The sequence below is a fragment of the Notolabrus celidotus genome, chromosome 5, assembly GCF_009762535.1.
Source record: "Notolabrus celidotus isolate fNotCel1 chromosome 5, fNotCel1.pri, whole genome shotgun sequence".
Lineage (NCBI taxonomy): Eukaryota > Metazoa > Chordata > Actinopteri > Labriformes > Labridae > Notolabrus > Notolabrus celidotus.
Window position 1 is genome coordinate 5,853,874 of NC_048276.1, and position 18,585 is coordinate 5,872,458.

The 18,585-nt window shown below is 41.6% G+C and overlaps 1 long non-coding RNA gene and 1 other non-coding gene across 2 annotated transcripts; one reads left to right on the forward strand and one right to left on the reverse strand.

Annotated features, from left to right (window-relative positions):
* Positions 1-1,681: 1,681 nt before the first annotated feature.
* LOC117812853 lies at positions 1,682-10,890 on the reverse strand. The gene is made up of 2 exons (XR_004631279.1): positions 10,546-10,890; positions 1,682-2,183 (listed from the first exon to the last, which is right to left on the reverse strand). It is a non-coding gene; the product is annotated as an uncharacterized LOC117812853 (long non-coding RNA).
* A 7,086-nt stretch (positions 10,891-17,976) lies between these two features.
* On the forward strand, positions 17,977-18,048 carry trnaw-cca. The gene has a single exon. It is a non-coding gene; the product is annotated as a tRNA-Trp (tRNA).
* Positions 18,049-18,585: the final 537 nt, after the last annotated feature.

Genomic DNA, 18,585 nt, shown 5'->3' on the forward strand with positions numbered 1-18,585 from the left:
TTTTCGTTTTCGCCCCTGCCCCTGAAACAGCCTGAATACGCCACTGGGAAGATGTGTACATAGGCCAAGGAAAGGAGAGGTGGGAGGGTCATTTAATATATTTAAAAAACAAATGAAATATGTCTTTAGACTAAGGATAATACAAAAACATTCAAAAACAAGAGGTAAAAAAAAAAGCATAAAATTGTTATCTTGAAATTGTAAAAGATTTACATAATGGAAATGAATAACGTGTTCTGTCTTTATTCAGAGATCAGCTTTTCATTTTGAAACTGTCCTTTTTATTGTGTTTTATATGGACATATAACATTGAACAAGGACTAGGACTTTACATTGTAATCACTAAAAACAAAGTGAAGAGTCTTTGTGCATAGCAGTTCCATTTTCCCCAGAGTTTACCCTCCTTCAGCTTCGAAGAGCAGAAGTCATGTCTTCTTAATAATGTTCTTAAGTAGTTTAATGGTGGGAGGGTTCTTCTGAAGCCAGCCTTGTGTTACTGCTTTCTTACTTGCAGCCATGAAAATCTTCAGAAGACATGTGTCCCTCTTTCTGAGGCCTTCAGGAATTTCCAAAGGTACAAAGAGATGCAAGAAGATTTATATGTCACTTCTAAAGTCTCTGAGATGAAGTGTTCCACACCTCTCCAGAAAGGCTGAAGAAATGGACGAGACTAAAATACATGAACAAAGTCAGCAGAAACTCCACATTCACTTCAGCAGGAATATTGTGATCTGCTTGATTTGGATTTCTGATGTGGAGTTTGCCAAATTTGAAGCCAAATTACTTCAGATATCACAATGTTAGCCTCTTTTTCCAGCGCTGTCTGATATAAGTTGTTGTATTCTAAAGATCAGCTAATTGAAAATGGTTAGCACACATCCAAATACGAACTTTGTCCGGGACACAAATCGAAAAGCAGATCCTTATAAAGGTTTCCCCTTATCGTACATGTTAATAACAGAATCACATGTTTTCTTTTAAACTTGGAAAATATTAAAAAGGTTGATCCAGTGACTTCAGTTTCCTCTCAAGGCTCTGCCATGTTTACACCTTTGTTTTTAAAAGAGATGATCACGCCATCTAGTGGTGATAAAGGAGAATCTGCACAAAGACCCTGAAGTGTGAGGCCTACTTGTGCTGCAACAGTCCAAACTTACAGGTATCTACTTTTAATTTGAACTAATTAATGTTAAAATAAAACATACAATGATGTATTTAGATTTCTGATATTCTAAAGACAGGAAACAATCTGAATGCCAATCCAGTTCATGTCAGGATGTCTTAGAATTTAAAGTTTTATGGATTAAAGTGATAAGTGAGCACTTTGTGAAAGACGCCCTTGATGCTTTCCGGCTCAGAAGAACAGACGTGGAGTTTGTGAGGTTTTCCTCCTCCCTCTGGTTTGGTCATTTATGTAACAACAATTTGACTGGAATGGTACAGTCCTGACTAAATGTCAGCTGGTGGACTTGTTAATGTGGTTATTAGCCTCCCAGAGAACAAAGAGGGTTAAGTTTTTGCATATCTGAGAGTATCGGACTTCAAAAGAGCGTCTTACTTTACTCTGATCTTTCCTCTTCTTCTTTAATGGGATCACCAGAGACTTCAGAGTTTGAAGAGGAGGAGGGTCTGTGACATGACTTTACATATTGTGTGTGTTCTATATTAAATAAAAGAGACGTTGGTATTAATGTCTTTTATTTTCCACAGGATCAACAACAATAAACCACAACATCTGATAATAGTTCTGCATTAAGAGAAGAAAAACAACACTCAGCAGGTTTTTGAAGAACAAGATGTGCGACCACAAACTGGAAGTAAAATATACCTCACATTTTATTTTATTTAAAAACAACGGTGTCTCGAGTCACTAAAGTTTGAGCGTGTGGAAAACTTCTTCCTCAGTCCTCTTCCCACAGGCCCCCCCGATCCACTTCCTCTTCTTGAGTCATCCGGGGCAGGGCAGACCAGAGCAGTTCTTCAGCTGGCAGCTTTAGCATGTGTACAGGAACATAAAGCTTGCCAGTGAAGAACTGCTGTGTGTCAGCCATTAGGGAACCATGGAGGGCGAGGGAGTGCTGGGGAGTCCGCCAGAGAGCGTGAGAGTCTGAACCCGGGCAGTCCAAGAGTGACAAACAACCAGTCCTCCTCCTTTCTTTCATCCTCTTCAGGTTGTCTTATTCCTGCAGAAAAAGAAGAAGAGATGGTTTAACTTCCCCTCTAAACTCCCCGCTCCAGTAGCGTGGGTATGAGCTGGCTCGCAGCCAGTCACACACGTACAGTAAGTGGGTGCAGTCGAGCCTGTGTGTGTGTGCGATCAGCTGTGAGTAAGTGGGTGAAATGAGCTGATATGTAAGAATGACTGTGGAGATGCACACAGGACCATGCGTCACATTACCAGGAGGGACTCAGGCTTCGGCCTCTGCACGTTACACAGTGCCAACAACCATTCTTAGATATTCTCTCAGTTATGATGCAGAAAAATCACACAGCAGCCTCTGGAGAACTACACTTCTTCTCTTTTTATTTGTCAGTTACTGTGGTTACAAAGTGATGGAGAGGAGGAGACAGCTTCTGCATGAAAGCAAATATCTCCGGATCCTTTTAGAAGTCCAAAAAATTATTGATATTTGAAGTCTAGGTTAATAAAATGAATAATCAGGTGTCCCCCAGAAACGGACAAACCCTGTAGCTACCTGGTGCAAGTGCATTAAAGAGTGTGCTGTAGCTAGCTTGGCCTACTTAATAAAAACAAACGTTTAGCCTGGAGTCTGGGGTGTGTTCTTCGTTCTGTCAATCTGGATCATGATGATATTAAAGCTGACGTGTTTCCACAAACAAGACGGGTTTAATGAAAATCAACCCCGATCAGTTTGAACCACTTTGCGTCCATAAACGTTGGTGCACATAAACATATCTAGATTTAATACCCTGACATTGAGCACACATATGTTGTTCTTTAAATGTTGTAAAATCCTAATGACATCGCTGATAGCCACACTCTTACTTTAACACCACCATGAGGAGCACTTCCTGGTTATGAGTGACTCGACATCTCAGATAAAGAAGGAGATTGAATGTTTGTTTCACAGTTATCAGTTGTACCGATGAACCACGTTAGCACTACCTATAGCTGAACTTCCTCACATACATTGTCCAGTGATGATCCACTCATTTCGCACAACACAGATGTGAGATATGGATATCCTTTGATGAAGACGTCGGCTTTGTCTCGTCTCCAAAAAATGTAACCTTGTGATGTTCAAACATTAAAGCTCCACGTCTCTGGTTGACGATGAGGAACACATGCCGGACACTACTGCAGTAAGGAGAACCAGACTGATCTCAGGTAGGTCAGGGGGTCATAATCAAGGAGACTTACAATTTGACAGATGCTACATGAGAGAGAGAGAGAGAGAGAGAGAGAGAGAGAGAGAGAGAGAGAGAGAGAGAGAGAGAGAGAGAGAGAGAGAGAGAGAGGAGGAAGTCATTTTGTGTAACGTTTAGCCTTGATTTACGTCAGCAGAGTCCTTAAAGGGACGGAAGTCAAAAATATGTTGTTCGTACACGGAAAAATACCAACAAGATTCCCTTCCCTAACAGAGTTATCTACATCACAGATGTCTGACTCTTTGAGGAGTGGATGAGTCAGCATGCAGGCTGCCTGTTCTGACTTGTGACGGGCGTACACTGAAAAAAATATCCACTGTCGAAGCTACGGCTCATGTCTTTTTTAAACCACTACAGGAGAAGTGTCATCGGCTGGACGACACGTTAATTCATGAATCAACTGTTCATGTTTAACTCGGGGTCCGAACTTCTGCAGGCATTTTTCTGCTTACAGCACAGTCACTCTTTTTCTCACTGTGTTTTGCTCTGCCATGTCTGAGTGGCCGTCTATCTATCTATCTAGACTTCTGATCGTAGCAGCAGTACTGCATTTGGCCACCAGGACACCAGGGTTTACAGCAACTCAGGCCCCATTATGAACGCAGTGACCTTAATGCTAATGTCGGTATGCTAACATACTGGTAAAGAACAAACTGCAAAACACTGGTATTAAAAATTAAAGCTAATGCAGATGTGCAAAAAACTGCAGTTCTTCAAGTGTCCACTTGAGGCTGCCTCCAAAAGTGTCAGATGTTAAAATGAATATATGTACATCCTGGTTTAAAAAAACTTTTTTTTTTTTTAAATGGAGGTGGGCCTGCTTTTTTTAAACTACCGGGCTGAGGTGACAGAAAGAATGGTTTTCTTAGTTTTTTTCCCAGGATGCTTAGGAAAGCTAGGCTAAGTCAGCATTTCCGATATGGCGAGCCACAGTGTTCGGCTTCAAAACGCATCTTCAGAAACAAATAGGTGTCGTCACTGAGACTACACCCTTGTTTCAGACAGTCTATGACGTAGATTGGTAAGTTTGCATTCATCGGATCCATACTTACGCTTTTTATGCTATCTTAGCTTATAACTTTGTTCCCAGCAACAATTAAAGAGAACATGTTTGCAACAACCAAACTTCGTCCGAGCTAGTGTGAGGTAAAAAGAAAAAGGCGGGCCTTTAGCCTTTTTGCTAACAGCTACAGTGTTCCCGCCTGTCAATCAAGTCAGCCATGCCCTTATATGGGCAAAACTCGTAAGTTTAATATATTTGAAAATACAGAGTTATACAAATATTCACCCCTGTACAGTGTGTGCCGTTTAAGAAATTAGCTCTTCAGACATAAACCATTTTTTGAACCAGGCTGTTCAAAACATGTTTATTTCTGCTGTAAAGATCGTCTTTTTTGAATGGATGTGTATGTGGTTTCCAGTGTTCCTGCAGCCAGCCTCAAGTGGACCCTCAAGGAACTGCAGTTTTTAGCTCTTGCGCATGGGGTTCATATTTTAAGACCGGAGGTTGCCGCTTGGTTTGCACAGATCGTGGGGCAATTATTGTGTGTGTTAGCATGCTAACGTTCACTGCTGAGGCTTCTGGAAATGTCTGTTTTGAAGACACGTAGACGTTTTATGAAATAAATTGCACCAAAATCAGACTTCAGATCTTACACATTGGACCTAAGTTTCTGAGTGACCAACCATTAAATTGACAGATTCAACTATTTTAGCTGTGAGTGTTAGAATAAGTCGCTCCATGAAAAGTGCTAACCTTTGACTAAAGGAAGTCCCCGTTTGTCAAACCAGAGTGATAAACTGAACCACCGCCTCCTCCCCCACACAGGCCAGCACACCCTCTGCTACCAGCGTTAGCCTGAATGAATCCAGGCAGGAGGACATACAGTACAAGTCCTCCAGCCACACTCAGGACCGCTGACAGTCATAACTGTTAACTACGACTGTTGCAACCTCAAACTGAAACTGAATCACTTATTTGTTCCATAGCGTGACAGTCCCCCCACAAACAGTGTCTCTGTATCTTTCTGCTCACAATGACGAGTAGTGTTGAGCTCCCTGACTTTAGTTGGTTGTGCCACCCTTTTTCATATCTCTTCTTCTTCTTCTTCCTCTTTTTGGAGGAGTCCTCTCTGACTCGTCTGTCCTCTCCACCCTCTTCCTCGGTCAGATCAGACTGTCCTGCATTCCTGACATTCCAGCTGCGTATGTTAGAAATTCCATCCAGCTGCTGCGGGCTCGCAAAGTCTCTCTTCTCTTTTACCATCTCTCTATCCTTCACCTCTCTTCTCTCAACATCTGGTCGAGACGGACGTGGCTTCGCCGTCGGGTTCACCCTCAACCTTTTTTCCCTTTTACTGCACCTCATACCTCTCCTTCTTTCCTTTTCTGTCCGTCAAGGTCTTATCCGAGACAGAGCCACATGACAGCCAGTGTGGAGGCCTTGAGACAGGCTTTTATCCAACAGTGTAAGGAGAGATAACACACACAGTCTAACACACAAAAGACTGAGCTTATCTGTGGCTGTGGACGTGCATTCTCTGCCACAGTAGGGAGGATAAAAAGAGGAAAGACACACTGGAGTCCAACCAGCAGGATGTGCGTGTCAGAGAGAAATAGGAACGTTGGTGTGTCAACAGGAGGGTGTGAATTCAGCACACAATGCAAAGAGGAGTTAGTGACATTTTTGTGCTCTTTTGAAGTTTGTCTCATTGAGCCTTCAGTGCAAGAGTTTCAAATTGCTGGATCAGGTATTTGAAAGTACACCAGTCTGGTGCCAAATGTATCACTGAGCTAGCTAACACTGCAGCTAGGAGTAAAGTCAGAACCAGTCAAGTATTTTAAGTATTACATTGTGTTTCACACATGCACGGGGGAGGGGGACTGAGCTGCTGCTAACTTTAGCTTAGCTTCTTTTGAGATGGTAGGTTCTTCAGGTTAGTCTTTCACCAGCGTTTATCAATCATGAGGTTTTTAAGAGAGCTGAAGGCCACTTGATGTTGGCTCCAAAGCAGGTCAATCCTCAGTAGCCCCCATAACAAAATGCTAAACTGCACAACAGTTCTGGTCCTTTAAGCTACGTTCTTTACCCTCAATGTGCAGGGAGGGAATATTTATTTATTCAACATTCTGTTTCATTACAACTACATTAAGGTTAGGGGTTATGCATACTTAAAGCTGCTGTTGGTAGGAATGGTGTAAAAAACTGTACTTGTTTTCTGCTGGGTTTGGAGAAAAGGTCATAATACCCATCGGTACTCATCTGTGAGTGAAGTAATTTGAGATTATGGTGATATCTCTGTGTTTTCCAATGCCTTTGTATCAAGCAATGTTATTATTCCCCTCGTTTCCGTTATCACGGACCAATCAGAGCAACTCCCCAACCCTCTGTCCTGATTGGTCGAGTGGCGGCCCCCACTACGTCGCCCTGATTGGCTGGGAAGCCACTACTTCCTCATAGAGCGCGCACAAAGATATTTTGTGGGCGGGGTTACGACTGCAGAGAGGGGAAGGGTAGTGCTGACATTCAAAATCTCTGTAAGAACTGATGTTTATATCACAACTACCAACAGCAGCTTTAAGGGTGTGGCTGCTCTGTTTAAAAGGTGGAAGCTGCTAGCTGTTTTGTAAGTGTTACGTTAGCTAATAGAGTCATGAAACTTGACATCTCTGCCGCCAAGTAAACCGAGTAAATAAAAATCGCACATTTTTTTTGTAAACTTGGAATGAGTATATTGCATGTACATAAGGAGCGGGTCCCCTTCAAGTGGCAACCTTCGGTCTAAAAATATGAGTCCAATGCGGAAGTGCTAAAAACAGATGGGTGACGTCATGGATACTGTGTCCATATTTCATACAGTCTATGGTCCCCTTTCATGGAGGTGGCCATCTTGAATTCACCATAGCACAGACAGGACAAAATAGCAACACGCATTTTTTGTATTTAGTGAGAGGCCGCGTAAAATGCGCTGGTCGGAAGACAAAGAAACGAGAGAGGTTGTTTGCATTAAATCATTTTGAGTTTAGAGGATTTTGAAGGTCAAAACCACAGACTGTATACATTATGGATGTAGTAACCGTGACATCACCCATCTGTTTCTGAAGCGCTGTTTTGAGGCCAATCGGCGGCGGCAGCCATATTGCTGCTGTCGAGCGATTGTGACGTAAAGAGGCGGGCTTTGCGCCTCCTAGCTAACAGCTACAGTGTTCCCGCCTGTCAATCAAGTCAGCTGTGCCTCTTATTGGAAGACTTGTAAACTCAATATCTTAGAAATCGACACATTGGAAAAAAACTCCCCCCCCCCGTACAGTGTGTGCCGATCGAGAAATGAGCTATCCAGACTACACTCGTCTTTTGTACCAGGCTGTAAACATGTTTATTTCTGCTGTAAAGATCGTCTTCTTTGAATTGGTGTGTATGTGGTTTCCGGTACTTCTGGAGCCAGCCTCAAGTGGATCCTTGATGAACTGCAGTTTTTAGCACTTCCGCATTGGACTCATTTTTAGACCGGAGGTTGCCGCTTGGTCAAAACTGGACAAGTCATGGCTGCCGTTGCTTCACCTGATAGCTAGATACCGCTAAATATTCCATTTATACTCTCTGTACCTTTAAGTTACTGTTTCCTGTATTTCACCTATGCTACTTATTCCTCCAGGAAAGTGCACAAGCTAGCAGCAAGTCCGCCATGTTGGAAAAACTTAACTAGCTTCTTTAGTCTGAGAAATAACTCCCGCCACAAATAAATAGCGCATCAGTTAGTTAGCCTATAAGCTAGTCCTTGTGTTAGCTAGATGAGAGGTGGCCAGTTGGAGGTAGCACACCAAAGTTGGGAGTTGAGCTTGTCTTGTTTGGGTCATGCTGAAATAAATACTAAATTGACTTTATTTAGATGTCTTCTGACCACTCACCTGTTTGCACCACATTCATGCACTGATGGCAGAGGCTGCTGCGTAAAGCGTCCATCTGTATTAGCTACGCAGTTTGGGTTAAAGGTCTTGCCCAAGGACATTTTGTCATGTTGACAGCAGGACCTGGGAGTTAACCCCCAACCTTCCGGTTGAGAGATGACCGACTCTACCACTGAGCTACAGCCGCCCCTGATAGTGTGAGAATACCACACAGGGTGACGAGATAAGATACCTCAGTCTAACCTTCAGCAGTAAAACTAGAAAGTTAAATATCTGCAGAGTTAGGACACAAAATGCTGAAGAGTACCAAGCTGCAGCTCCAGCTCTGTGAGTGGAAACCCATTATAGTCTATATGAATTCAGGTGCATTCCTCTGCTGTGGGTGTGGCCCAGTTGGAGATAGTTTACTGGCCCGGATCGTAGTCTGTAATACAGACTGATCATTTTAGACTGGGAATAGGGACAAAAGCAGGGAAAGGGCGGTGGCTTTGGTAACACACTGATCACAGTGCAGAGAGAGTCTCTTCTTCTGCTCGGCTGCTCGCTGATCTTTAAAGGCTATCTGACTTTAACCCCGAGATCACTGCACATGAAGGGGCGTAGGTTGTTTTACTTGCTAAGAGGAGTCGCTGAATGCCATTCTGGATTCATCCTGTGAGATGGCGATGTGCTGCATGAGGCCTGTAAGCCTGTCCTCGGGCAGTCTGTGGCATTTTGATTAAAAAAAGAGGGTATTTTTTCTTCCTAAATGAACCTACAATAACACATCTCGTCTTGCCCCATCCTTACTTTGAAAAAGGCACGCAATAGGATTGAAGGGTGTTACCCGGTTGAGCAAGATGGCTTCACTTCTGCAAATATATGCATTAAAGCAGCTCAGAGGAGGTTTCTGGTGTATGCAGGATGCAGGGTGAACACAAGCAGACATGCTGCTTTTGAACTGACACCCTGTCATTGCCATGTGATCCTCATTGACAGGGTGGCTTATGTCACGCTCTGAGTTGCAATGGCACAAATGCAGCTCGTGACACAGCCTATTGCACATTCCTACCGGCGCACTGAACTCTGGCTGTACAATTATGTAAGACATGCCCCATCGATGTAACATACACTACTTCAAGCTTTTTCCCCCCTAAGCATTTATCTCATGCTCAATGCTCTTTAAATGTTTCAAACTAAAGTGTGAAAGGCTGAGAAAGATGAATACATGAGAGCTCAAATCTGGACAGGGAGGCCTAAATACTTTGTTACGTCACCTACTTCAGGAATGTGTTACGTACTCTCAAACCTCCACAGGAACATTTTTTCTTTAATAAACTCATCTTAACTTGTGAAGAGATATCATCACATGACTGCTGGTGTCACTGCATTTCTGAGGGATGACTAGGCCCTGGTTATCTTCACCTATCCCCTACTTGAGCACAGGCTTTTTCCTTGGCCTATAATGAACTCAGCACATTTTGAAAAAAGGGGGGCCTGTGAATGCTGACACTTTCTGAGTTTGGATTATATAATTGCACACCTCAATTTGCAACTGCATCAGCCTTTAAATCTATTATTCAACAGATTAGATGACTGAATGAATTCTCTACAGTGTCCTGATTTTCTGATGTGGTAGCCAAGACTCAAAATGGGTTTCAAATACAACCTAAAATTAAACTGCACATGTATACACTCTGAAATCATGCAGTCTGTGTGCATTTGCTGGTTTATGCGTTCCCCTTTGTACACATTTGGACATATTTGTGACTTAAAGCTCATTTCAGTGAGCCCTTTAGCTGCAATCAGCCTTTGGAAAATAACTGCATGTGCCAATTCTCCTTGCAGCACTTTTAATAAAGCCTTTCCCTGTATCAATATCCTAAATGTTAATCAAATGTTTGCAGGAAGCTGGATGACTGTGAGGAAATGTCTAGGGTGCCCATGATTCATATAGGCTCCCCTGTGTCAGCGGGCCTGTACAATATGATCTAAAATGACATACAGACAGGCCTTGAGCCAGAACTCCTATAAGATCTAATCTATGTGCTCGGCCATCTGACGACGACAGATTGTGCAGGAGGAGGAAATCAGACCTTGCAGGAGGAGGAGGATTCCACTTCCAAAAAGTGTTAGAGACGGTTTCCCAGTTGCCGTTTCAACGCAAAGTGGGTCATCAAGCCGCCACAGGCTAAATCAGGCTGACAGGAACCAGCATTAAACCAGCAGAAACACACAGTCAGACCCACAGACACTCACACGCCCCACCTTGCCCACCGGCCGGGTCGCTCCTGCGCGGACAGACAGAGCCCCTCTGCTCGGTCCGGAGGAGTTCACGCTGCCTCGCCCACAGCTCGGTGGAGTCCCGGACCTTCAGCAGGGTGTGTCGGAGTCGGCTCGCTTCACATCCCCCCGTGGAAAATCGGTTTTCTAAATCAGTTGAAGAGTCGACTTTTTCAGAGCAGCAGCAGCAGCAGCCGTGGTGGAGGTGTAGGAGGTGGTGGAGTACGCAACGCAGGACTTCAGCCCCTTTTACACAACTCCTGCTCCAGTCCTCCCTCTCCCTCTCTCTCCCTCTCCCTCTCTCTCTCTCTTTCTCACATACACACACACACACACACACACACACGCACACACCCAAGTCAGACACACACCCGGCTTCCCACTCCGATCAGCTGGCAGCGTAATGACGTAGCAGCCACGAGAAGTGGACGTCAGAATCTGCACGCATGTGACGTGTCCACGCAAGTCTGTTAGAAATCCAACACTCTCTTATTTTTTGTAACATTTCTTGTAAAAAATGTTTTTGTTTTGTCCAAAATAACTGAGAGTTGCATATTTTACTCATTTCCCAACCAAATGTTTATTTTTGAAAGTAATTGAAAAGTGATTTATTAAAAAACAGGCCATCAGAAATGTAAATTGTAATTATTTAACATGTAAATTAGTTTCTTGACAATTTCTGCAAAAAAAACAAAGATATTCAATATATTCCTAAACTGCATTGGATGAAAAAAATGTCCAAAAGCCCTATAATGTTTATTTATATAGCGCCAAATCACAACAAACATTATCCTCAGACTCTTTCCAAACAGAGCAGGTCTAGACCATACTCTATGTTCTATTATTAACAAAGACCCAACATCCAGACAGGATCAGATCCAGTCCCGTCTTACAGACAGGACTGGATCAGGACTCATCTTAATCCACCATGAGCAGAGCACTTTGCAGCATTTAGCAAGTTACAGTGGCAAGGACAAACTTCCTTTAACAGGCAGAAACCTCCAGCAGGACCAGACTCATGTTAGACACACATCTGCTGAGACCGTGTTGGAGAGAGGGAGATGAAGAGAGAGATGATAGTGGGGAGACAGATAGTAGTAGTTGTAGCAGCTGGAACGTCTATGGCGGAGATCCAGAGGAACCTACGAGACAAGGGAGCTCAGGGACTCCAGAAAGATCTATGGTTAGTAACTTTAACAGGACAGGAAGAGTCAGAGTAAGTGATGGGGAAAAGTGAGATAGGAAATTAGTACTGAAGTCTTTTTATGACCCACCAAATCACACAAGGCTTCCCACTCCGATCAGCTGGCAGCGTAATGACGTAGCAGCCGCGAGAAGTGGACGTCAGAATCTGCACGCATGTGACGTGTCCACGCAAGTCTGTGAGAAATCCAACACTCACTTATTTTTTGTAACATTTCTTATAAAAATGTGTTTTTGTTTTGTCCAAAATAACTGAGAGTTGCATATTTTACTCATTTCCCACCTAAATGTTAACTTTTGAAAGTAATGGAAGATTGATTTATTAAAAAACAGGCAAAAAAACATATTCAATCTATTCCTAAACTGCATTGGGTGAAAAAAATGTCCAAAAGCCCTGTAATCTTTATTTATATAGCGCCAAATCACAATAAATGTTACCTAAAGACTTACAAACAGAGCAGGTCTAGACCGTACTCTATGTTCTATTATTAACAAAGACCCAACATCCAGACAGGATCAGATCCAGTCCCGTCTTACAGACAGGACTGGATCAGGACTCATCTTAATCCACCATGAGCAGAGCACTTTGCAGCATTTAGCAAGTTACAGTGGCAAGGACAAACTTCCTTTAACAGGCAGAAACCTCCAGCAGGACCAGACTCATGTTAGACACACATCTGCTGAGACCGTGTTGGAGAGAGGGATAGAGGGAGATGAAGAGAGGAGGATGATAGTGTTGAGACGGATAGTAGTAGTTGTAGCAGCTGGAGTCTGGAACGTCTACGGCAGCAGAGATCCAGAGGAACCTACGAGACAAGGGAGCTCAGGGACTCCAGAAAGGTCTATGGTTAGTAACTTTAATGGGACAGGGAGAGTTAAAGTAAGAGATAGTGGGAGGGATGAGATTGTAAATTAGTACTGAAGTCTTTTTATGACCCACCAAAGCACACAAGACAATCACAGACAAGATGGCTGTTTTCATATTGTGATTTCTAATGTCTGTAACTGCTGCCGAGGGAGAGGTGTCACATGAGTGTTGCTTTAACATTTCTCAAAGCAAATTTAGTAAGACATTTGATTGTAAAAAGAGATATTTCATCTGACAATACAACTTATGGAAATCTCAAGATCAGCAAAAAGACAAGTTGCCAAAATCAACACAGACTAAACGTTCCCCACTGGAGCTTTAAATGGTGCATAGCTTCATTTCAAAGTAACGCTGTGTCATTTCTTTATCTTGCAGCCCTCTGTGTTAAAAGCTGGCTTTGAGCCATCATAATAGTCTGTGTTCATATGCTGCATGTTCATTAATTCATGTGTTTGTTTGTAATATATGTTTTAAAAGTCTCAGAGAGAATGAAGATAACAGATGAAGATATGAAAGGTTTCTGTTAAAAGGCTTGATTGTGTTAAGACAGCATGAGTCTGCAAATCCAAAGATATCAGCAGATCAGGACGGACTTTCTTTTTCTGACCTCAACACTGATGCACGCAGACATTCACAGAGAGGACTGTGAGGCCAGTCTGTCCTCTCTCTCTCTCTCTCTCTCTCTCTCTCTCTCTCTCTCTCTCTCTCTCTCTCTCTCTCTCTCTCTCTCTCTCTCTCTCTCCGTCTCGCTCTCTCTCTCTCTCCTGAGTGCCCAGGCTTGTCACTCTGCAGCTTTTAGCTTGCTGCACTTCGAGGAGCCGCTTCCTCAACTGTCACCTGACACACTGCGAGCACACTCAGCAAATCCTCACTAGGCCTCTCCTTCCTCTGCCTGGTTTGTGCCAACAGCACACATGAACAGTCGCAGGATAAGTGTGACCTGTGAGATTTTGTGGATCAATTCAACCTTTGTACATCCCTGAAATCTTTGTGATAACCAACTTACATAATGCTTTCTCTTTGTAAAGGTAAAGCTTCAAAGTTACACTAAAATGGTATCTCATGCGGCGGCCATTTTCCTTTAAAGCCATGCTACAAGTAGAAGGCTCAAATGCTCAAATAATGACATACTGTACATTTGTTGAATCAGGCTTATTGGCCTCATCAAGGCCATGGTTGAAAGCTAGTAGGAAGGTAGTGTCACATGATACAAAAGGAGTGGCATGAACTTAAAGCTACTGTAATGCTAGTCAGGAATTCACTGTAGCTTACATAAGGTTAGCAAATGATTTGATAAATGCTAATGTTAGTGGTTGATTAAAAGCAGCAAATATCTTATTCATTTTCAGCCAAAATAAGATGTCCCTCCAGGTCTTCATAATTAAGCATCTTGTCAGTTGATTGTTATACAGGAAGTAGTTAAATGTGAAGGATTTTTTAATGTATCAAACATTACTACGACATTATGACAGCTCTTTGTAGCTTGGGGTCACCGGATACAAGCTAGCTCATATTCATTTTCGCTAGCAGGAACCATTTCCTGCCGATCTCAGATATACTGGACCAATCACAGGCAAAACCGCCTACTTGTACTAGCAGTACATACTGATTTGGCAAAGTTCAGTATGTAGTACGTGAACAAGAGCAAAATCTGCAGTAAACCAAAACTCCCCGGATGTCTACTGATTAGGGAACATTTCACAGTATGCATCAGACCAGTCTGCCTCACATACTGTTTCCCATAATGCACAGCGCTCTTTCCACTTTTCCTTTATTCTTCTTTTTTGACAGGGGGAACTCAGTTTTTATGTGCTGTGAAAATTATTAAATTACATATAAACCACTTCTTAACTTTTTAAATCATAAGTGATAAGCAGTTTCTCTATCAGCTTGGCCGTTGTTTACTTCCGCTTTCCGAAACTGGAAATCCAGCGACGTCCCAGCATCCTGCAGAACAAACCCAACAGAACAGTCATACTACAGACTGAATTCAAACACAGTATATTCGTAGGTAGTATGTAGCCGGCCGTTTCGAAAACCGCCATAGTCTTTCCTTTAGAAATGGAGCAGGTTCAATAAAATGACGACACAGGAATAAACAACCAAAATGGCCCCTTCCATTGCAGGGAAACGTGGAATCTGCTCTTGTGGACATTTTAAACAAATTGGACGATGTATTTTCAATCAGACAAGACCAAACAACTTCACTTTCTGCAGTGTTCATTGGTAAGAAAGATGTGTTTGTTGTACTGCCAAGAGGAATTGGTGAAAGTCTAATTTACCAACTAGTGAAGTCTGCCACTCTGCGCTACGCCATACGCAGCTCTGCACTATAGTTGATATCAGAAGCCCTAATCCTTGATTTTGATTGGCCGGCGATGGAGAAGTGATGTTGAAGAGTGTGGTGTTTTTCCAAAAGTTTAAATATTTTCACATTTCAGCTGACTGTAAGATCATTTTTGCACTTAGGGACACACTGAACTGCTTTGGTTTTAAATGGAAAATAGACAACAACTGTGAGCACAAAGAGAAGGTGTTAATGGACACAGACCCTTACTCATATAAATATCACCAAGTTATTCACCATGAAACATGTGCCCTTTATTTGAAACTGCTGCAGGAAATATTTCCTGTGAGGTCGTGTGTCAAGTTATTAATGTTTGTAGAGTTAAGGGTTTAAATGTGTGAGTTGAAATCACTTTCAGTTTATTTGTTTCCTTATTTTGAGCCAAATGAACAAGATGTTCTAGGTCGTGGGTGACAAAGAACCACCCTCAACACTCTTAAAGACGCTCTCCAAAAACTGAAACTGCTCTAGAGTTCCTTTGTTAGCAAAATCTGTGAAGTTAACCCCTTTCTTTTAAAGATTCATCATACATTTATAAACATTTAAAGGTGTATATGGACAGATCTCCTCTGACGAATTCCAATCTGTCTTGTTTCAAGTTGTTTTTAAAAGACACCAGTGCACTGACTGCAACTATCTGTTTGTATAATGATGTCCGCAGCACATCTAGAGAGCGTGCAAGTCACATCTTCCTCCACTGCTATTCGTGACTCGCAAGCTCATCAGAACAAGATGTGAGCATGGGCATGTTTCACAACACATAAAAACAGCCACAGCCATTCACATGACTGAGAAGAAGACTGAAATATGTGATGTGGTTGTGTGAAGAATTAAATGGGGTTAGCTTTTCAGGCTAAATTTGGCACTTACTGGCCTATGGTCTGTACAAACATGTAAAAGAATTACATTATTTTTTATCCTGAGAGCAGCTCTCTGTTACTTTTAAGAGGAGGACCTTTAAAACAACTGTATCATATCTGAACTTTGTCACTCCTACGTCAATAAATGTAACGTGTCTGCTCTGACTCAGCATCATGATTTATCCTCTCTCTCTTCCTGTAGCTCTTACAGGAAGAGCTCAGACATGTGCGGGGAATGCAGAAGCAGGATAGACTCGTTTGAGGTCAGAGAGCGAGCCTATTCTTAGCGCCGGTGGTGGGTGTTTGGTTTAACAGCAGACAGAAAATAGCACTCAAGTTTACTTCACAATTATTACAAAAGTTACAGTTTGACAAAGGACTGTACTCTGAGGAACGACTGGATTCTGAGGAACATGAATAGGATGGAAACTCCCTGGGAAGTACCACATTATGTGCTGTGGATGTTGTCATAGGCAAGACATGAAATCCCCATGGAGGAATTAAATAGCACAAGGTTTCATGAATTGTTTTCAGGTCTGCACACATTAGTGAATTCACATTAACATGCAGCTTTTTATCCTCACTCTTACTTAAAAAAAACAGAGATTCATTTTGGTGTTGTTGCTTTTATCACAACGCAGGTCATTCATCCCCTCTGCAATCAGACTCTTTCACACCAGCACTACAACACCCCTTAGTCATCTGTCATCATCTTTCTTTTCCTTATATGGAAGCTACTTTGTGACTTTGCACTATGTCTTTGTTTTCCCAGGTCATTATTTATGATTCACACCAACAAACTATTTGTAAACATCCAATCTTTGAATCGCTCTGTGTGTGTTCATAAAAACCTTGTGCAATTGTATCTGTGCAATGACTTACTGTACCATCTGCTCATGAGATAGAAGTGTACATAGTGTATATACATTTGTAATATTTGCTATATTTGTTTTATTTTATTTTAATCTTACCATTATTTATTTATTTATTTTAAATCATTTTATTATCATTATCATAGTTTTAACTGTGTAGGTACTTTGCTGTATTCCTCTATCCTGTGTTGTAAGCTGCTGGAACAAAATAATTTCTCCCGATGGAGGATCAATAAAGTATATCTAATCTAATCTAATGTTACTTCTGAGACTCAAATGTCCACCAAAAGTACCAGATGAAGCTATTTTTTTACAAAAATCGTTGCAGTATATCAGCTTGAGTTTCCCTTAAATCTGCTATAAGCAATATTTTCCTGTAAACAATTAATCATGTTACCTTATTGTGCAAAAATAGTTGCAGAGAATTATCACCTGGATCTACATTCTTACATTTTGTTGCTCCTATGTCTTCAAACTTCAGTGTTTTGTTCATTTCACTCTCATCACACCTACAATGTATTTTAACAATTGAAGCAGGAAGAAGTTTTCAGTATGGAAGCTGTACAAATTGATTTTGATGTTGTTTGTGTCAGGTATCTCTCTCAGGAGTTGGTTGAGACCAAAAATGGGCTGAAAAAGAGACATGATATTGTCCTTAAAGTTAATGTAGACTTTTTCTTTCACATTCTTTTGCAAACATAAAACTGTGATCTCCTGTTACCTGCTTACCTGTGTGCTCTCTTGCAACTACTGCTCTTGCAACTAATGCATATAGCCTACTGCATATTAGGCCTCCATGAGGCTCAGCAAACATTTAGGTAAAGAGAGCTGGTTGGACAAGAATAGCAGAGAAAGGAATAGTAGTTCCAGTTAACGATGACAACAATGTCCTCTCTTGTGAACTTCAGCTCCATAAGTAAACAGGCAGTGAGAGTTCATGTGTTTCAGGGAAGGTTACTAATCTGTTTTTGAATGCAGAAAATGAATGCACACCTTTGAATACTACTAAACATTGCTCAGTAATTGTGTTAGATTTCCACAGAGCCATGTGTTTAAGTTTCTGCCTTGCTTTTCTTTGCTTTTTTGCACTGTTTTCCTTTGCTTTTCTATTGCATAATTTTATTTTTGTAAAGTTTCTTGGAGAATCTTTTAAAGCGCTTTTATAAATAAAATGTATTATTGTTATTATAACCAATGACTCCCCACAGACTTGTTAACTTACTTTACATTTAATACGAGACATACACATGGAAAGAGCTTTTATAAGACCTCGTGGCGCAACGGTAGCGCGTCTGACTCCAGATCAGAAGGTTGCGTGTTCAAATCACGTCGGGGTCAAACTTTATGACCATGAAGGAGTTCTCATTGTGAAGACCTGATTGAACCTGTCAGCAAAGAAGTTATCTGTTGAAATCATACCAAAACATTCTGCATGCGCTGCTGGTGGTTTTATTTTCTTAACAAACATTGAAGCCCAATTTAATTGGTTTACACAACAAATACAGTATTGACTGAAAAGGAAGCAGTAGCTCATAAAAACATTTCACTGCAATCACTATATTCTACTGCTAGAATTAAAAAAAAAAACGCCCATCAAAGGCTAATTAATCACCAATTTTCTCCAAATCATAATTTCAGTCATTTTCCAAGCAGAAATGTCAAACATTGGTTGGTTCTTTATTCTTAAATATGATTTTTTTTCCTTTGACTTTTCTGACAGTAAATGAAGAGTAAAAGGGATTTGAACTCCTCGAAACATTACTTTGAGGCTCTCTGAAAATGTATGATGATTTTAAAAAGTTTCTTATTTATTTTATTGAATTACCTGCAAATATAACACATTTCGCCTGATTGTGTCACTAATTTATTTATTAT